Below are 6000 nucleotides of genomic sequence, written 5' to 3' on the forward strand. Positions count from 1 at the left end.
ATATCTCATAAGTTTGGGTATATTGTGTGCCCATTTTCACTGTCTCCTCAAGTATTTTCCAATCTCTCTTTTTATTTCTTTTTGACTTACTAGTTATTCATGAGTGTGCTGTTTCATTTCCATATATTTGTGAGTTTTTCCAATTTTCTTACTCTTACTGATTTCTAGTCCCATTCCTTTTCTGTTGAAAAACATATTTGGGATGACTTCCATCTTTTTACGTTCCTTAGCCTTATATTGTGACCTAACATGTTATCTATCCTGGAGAATGTTCCTTGGGCATTCATGAAAAAAGTATATTCTGCTACTGCTTCTGGGTGGATTATTCCTTTAGGTACATTTGGTCTCCAGTGTTTGAGTCCTCTACTTGCTCAATGATGTCCTAGCTGGATGTTCTAAACATTATTGAAAGTGAGTGGTGAAATCTTCTGTTATTGTGCTGCTTGTTACCTTCTCTGACAGTTTTGTCAATGTTTGCTTCATATATTTAGGTGCTGATGTTTGGGACAGATGTATTTATAACTGTTATATCTTCCTTGTGAATTGACCTTTCTTTCCTCTTTGTATGATATCATTCTTTGTCTTGTTGGACAGGTTTTTTGTTTGTTTGGTTTTTGTTGTTGTTGTTGTTGTTGGACAGTTTTTGACTTGAAATTTAGCACCTATTATCCAACCCCTGCTCTGTTTTAGATACCATTTGTGTGGAGTATCTTTCTCCATTGCTTCATTTTCATCATAAATGTGTCTTTAATTCTAAGATGAGTTTCTCATAGACATCATAAAGTGGATCTTGTTTTTTTATTGTTATCGTTTTAATCCATTCATTACTCTATGTCTTTTGGAGAATTTAATCCAGTTACATTTAAAGTATTTATTGGTAGGGAAGGACTCATTATTGTCATTCTGTTAATTGTTTTCTCTCAGTTTCAGAGCCCATTTGTGCTTCATTGATTTTCTTGTAGTAACATCTTTTGATTCCTTCTTCATTTTCTTTTGTGTATGAACTGAGGTATTTTCTTTGTGAATACTGTGAGGCTTCTATTAAACATCTGATAGTCATCACCATCTATTTAAGCTGATAACAATGTAAGTTTAATCACACGCAAAAACTACAATTGTACTTCTTCCCCTTCCAGTTATGTTATTGATCTTACACATGACACCTTTTTATAGTACATACCTGTGAACATATTTTTATTACTCTGCTTATTTTTATACTTTTGTCTTTTATCTTCTATGCCAGAATTAAAATTACAAATTATATGGACCATTGTCACAGCATCCCCCAGGCACCTGCTGTCTGCTGGGTTGTGTCAGTGCTCCAAGACAGTGAAAGCAAAAGTTAGTCCATTTAGGGCAGACCCTAAAAAATCAGAATATTGGAGGTGCTGTCCAGTTTTCTCTTTCACTCCTTGTGGAAAAGCAAAGAGCTGGAAGTTTTCTCCCAGTGATATAGTACTGCTTCCTGGAGAGAGAATATGGAGACAGAGTACCGCAAAATATTTTGATCAACATTTATGTGGCTGGTCACTCACCTTGGGGTGATTTTTTTCTGTTTTATATTTTTTTCTAAATAAAATAAATTGATTGATGTATTGTTGAAATTTGTTTCTCCATGAGAAGGAGGAAGGTCTGAGACTTCCGGTTCTGTCATCTTGTTGATATCACTCCCTAAAGAAATTGATTGCTATGAGGCTGTCATTGATGGTTGGCATTTTTTATGGGGAATTTAAAGGAAAACAAAACAGTTGTGATGCAAGCAATGGGATTTAAAGTAAAAACAATAGAATACAAAGAATCTGTAAATCTGCTAACTTTAAATTATCCTACTGATACATGGAGTTGAATATTTGACTTTAAAACCATCCTTCACCAATATCTACAGAAAGTCTACATCAGCATTGTTTTGTTGTTGCTGTTTGTTTGTTTTCCTAGCTAAAGCAAAAAAGAAAATAAGACTGCTGTTAAGATATGCAGAAATTGAAATATCATCAATTTCAAGACTCTATGGAATTTTGCTGCTGATAGTTTGGCTTTGGATATCTCGATGTTGCTTTCCTCATGGGAAATACTAGCTCTCAGATTAGAGAGTGAAAACATGGGAGATCACCTCTCTTAATTGCAAATAGAAACTTCCATTCATTCCAATGTGCTTCACAACCAGAGTTCCCAGAAGCAGACCTTTCTTCGAGTTTCCTGCCAAAAACAATTAAAAGCCTATATTCCAGGAAAAGAGAGTTAATAATACCTCAGCAATCAAACTCTCTTTCCTTGTAGGAAAAGAAAAAAGTACTAGGAAGATTGCATGATAGAAAGAATAGAAATAAACAAATGAGGTACCAGGATACCAGGATACGGGTGGCTATTCAGCTGACAAGTGAGTTAATCTTTCTCTGAGAAATCTCTGCTTTATTCTTTGGGGGCCTCATAGTCTTTCACCCAGATCCTCAGAAGTGAGCTAGATGATCTGTTGATGTGTGGCATTTGCTAGAATGGACATACCTCATCAGAGAAGGAAATGTAAGGCTAAGCTGCAAGGGAAGCTCATGTGAGGAGGGAGATTTGCTCCAAGAGCAAAACTCTTAGAGTAATCAAGCTAAAGGATCTTGAAAGTAGCTTGTACTACCTCCTTACTCCAAAGATGAGAAAATTGAGATCCAGAACTATTGGTCATATGAATATAGGGGTCAGGACTTTTACATTTTTTTTAATACTACACAAGCATATATAGTTAACTTCCCTTTGCCTATGAGTTGATGTGTATCTCTTAAATGCATTGTGGTAACATGGCCACCCAAAATTATATCAACATTGTTGGGTTTATAGTCAAATCAAAAATACAGACATGACCTTGCTTGAGCAGCTTATTTAAGCTTTCTGAAACTTAACTTTCTCATCTGCAAAATAGAAATACAAAAATACCTATTATGGGACATCTGGGTGGCTCAGTGGGTTAAGCATCTGACTCTTGATTTCAGGTCAGGTCATGATCTCAAGGTCATGGGATCAAGTTCTGTGTCAGGCTCTAGGCTCAGTGTGGAGTCCTCTTGTACCTCCTCCTCTGATCCTCCCCCACACTTTCATGCTCTCTCTCTCTCGCAAGTAAATAAATAAATAAAATATCTTTAAAAATAAGAAATCTAAGAATATGTTGAAGAACTATTGTAAGAATAAAAAGAAAATATGAAAAAATGTAATATAAATCAGTACATGCAATGTGAGCATTAAGATTGTTACTAGTATAAATATTAACTAATAGGCATGTGAACATATAAGAAATTCATGAGAATCATGACATTTTATTGCTAGAAGTTATTTCAGGAACTATCTAGTCCCTTCACCTGTTATACGTGAAACAAATGACTTCCAAAAATATGGAATGCCTCATCCACACCATGCAGTTGGTGAATGAAAAGCCTATAGTCAGTATTCGATTGAGTTTTACTCCATGCCAGTCTCTTCCTTTACATGTGTTACCGCTTTTAATACCCACAGCGTTTCTATAAGATGAGTGAAGTGGGATTGTTCTCATTTTACAGATGACACGTGAAAGGCATGAAGAGGTTGAAAAACATTCTCATGGCTCTAGAATTAGCAGGAGGAGCTGAAATTCAAACTTGGCAGGCTGCGTGAGGTCTCCCAAATCTCTGCTCCTCATCTTTTCATCATCCCAGAATACTCAGGGGCTCTGGACCCTTTTACATTTCAGAGTCAGCACTCAGCTGCCACTCAGTTGTACGGAGTTGTGTTTTCTTGTTTCCTTTAAAGCACACAAACAAAAGAACTTGTGACTCTTTGGGACCACTGCATCTCTGAGGTTTCTGAGTACCTTAACAATTGTGTTTTCCTTGTTTTCTTTCTAACTTTAGACTATTTTGAGTAACAAGCTCATTTTCCCCGATTTTACAATTTCCTTCCCTCCAACCACAGAAGAATGGGACTGCAGTCTTCTAGTTACACATTTGTTGTCTAAGTATCTTCCCAGTTGCTAGGGTTTCTCTCCTATTCTTTCCATTGACTCGATAGGAATCTAGATCTACTAAAGGAATTACAAAATTGGATAGTTTCAAGTGCTCTAAACGTTCTCCAGCTTGGAAAAGAAGACTCCACAGGAGGCCGCCTCAAACTAGGGCTTTCCTGTAGAATGCTCCAGTATTATTTGACAAGCATGCCACTTCACAATGCAGGGGCTTGTATATGTGTGCCACTCCTCTTAACCTCTCCTCACCGGAGCAAAGCCCTGAGCACAGCCTTCTCTTTGGTGTGAAAAGAGGCTCCAGAGACAGACAGCAGTAGCTGCTTTATGGATTCTGATGAGTATCAGTAACTAACAGCAAAATCAAAAATAGATAGAGGGAGAGTTATCAGAGCAGGAGAGGAGCTATACAGGAGCCCTGGCAGGCCCTTATCAAATAATCATACATAATTAAATTGGGAAAGGGAAAATGCCTTTTTTTTTTTAAATAAGCACAAAAAGTATTATTTTGGAGACTCGTAGAATGTAAGCAAGCCAGCTATTCATGCCATCCCCAGAAGCTCAGACAGAGCTAAATTATGTTTCAGATTAATGTATCGGTCAGTTCAAAGGTTAGACAAACAGCTGTTTCTCAAGGAGGCACACTACAAAGCTTAACTGTTCATTGGAAGGTCTGCAATGGTCTCAGCAGATTCCCAAAGGAGTCACTGTTATTTGTTTCTGATTGGGAGATATCCCAAAGTGACTCCGTGCTACGGATGACCTCTATTGCTAGGGCATGCGGGTGAAACTCTGGAGCCGGTGCGATTTTACCAGTCTCTGGGAAAAAAAAAAAAAAAAAAAAAAAAGAAAGAAAAGAGAGAGAAAAGAAAAAGAAAAAAAGAAAAAGAAAAAAATCACCCACACATAACAACATGTCTTTAGTGACTCAAAGATTAGCCACAGCTCTGCAGCCTGGATAGAGGAAAGAATGCTGGAGAGTCAAGAGGTCCACTTGCTCATTTCTGCAAAAATGTAAAATAACTAAAAATAGTAAGCTATTCAAGAATGTGGTTTAGAGTAGTCAGCTTTGATTTGATGCAAAACTATGTAACTGGTAGTAAAAAAAAAAAAAAGGCACAGAGTAAGTTACATTTTTATTCGATAGTTACCATCACTCCACTAATGAGTTTAAGATACTTGAGTTGAATAACTCTTCATTGTAAACGAAAAACAAAATAAAGCTCAAGAGAAAAACACAGAGAAGAGGGCACGCTTTAAACTAGTCACAGATTGGGATATAATACATATTTGAGAGTGATTATATTAAAAATCAAAAGTATTAAACTTCAAGTATCAGAAAGGTAAAAATGTAACTTCTCAAAGGAGTCCTGAGAGATGTTTAGGGACTCCACCATGGTAATTTCAAGCATCTTCCAAGAACATGATTCCACTTTTTTCCCCCTCAGATATTCATTATTTACTCACTGCAAGTCACTTAACCAGCAGTTATTAATTTATCTTTATATGTTGTTTTCTCACAAGAAGTTCCAAGGTCTTTTTGGACTTTGTATATAGTACATAGATTCTGGGTTGTTTTGAGGTTAATAAAAATCCACAAAAACTTTATTCTATTCCCACAAAGTCATTTAACATTCAAAACTAAAATCAACTACATCAACATGAAATTCTTGAGTGCTTCTTAGAAGCAGAGCACCTTGAGATTTAAGGAAATAAAGGAAAATTTTTCTTAATAAGAATATGTGACCTCTACTTAGAAAAAGCTCAGCATAAAACTGCCCTGGCAGTTAGGGGTGTGTGTATGTCAGCTATTTATGTGTCCATGTGTCAAATATGTATTCAGTAGGCCACTCATTCATTTATTCCACAAATACTTCCACCTTCTGTCTTACAGTGAGAATGTCAGGATATATCCTTAGCAGCTATGAAATAATTACATAATTCTTGGCTGGTATCAGTGAGAAGACAATTAAGATTGCATAAGAAGCAATTCTGGAGGAATGAGATTGGCACTTGGGGAGAAT

This window comes from Vulpes vulpes, chromosome 2, assembly GCF_048418805.1.
Source record: "Vulpes vulpes isolate BD-2025 chromosome 2, VulVul3, whole genome shotgun sequence".
Taxonomy (NCBI): domain Eukaryota; kingdom Metazoa; phylum Chordata; class Mammalia; order Carnivora; family Canidae; genus Vulpes; species Vulpes vulpes.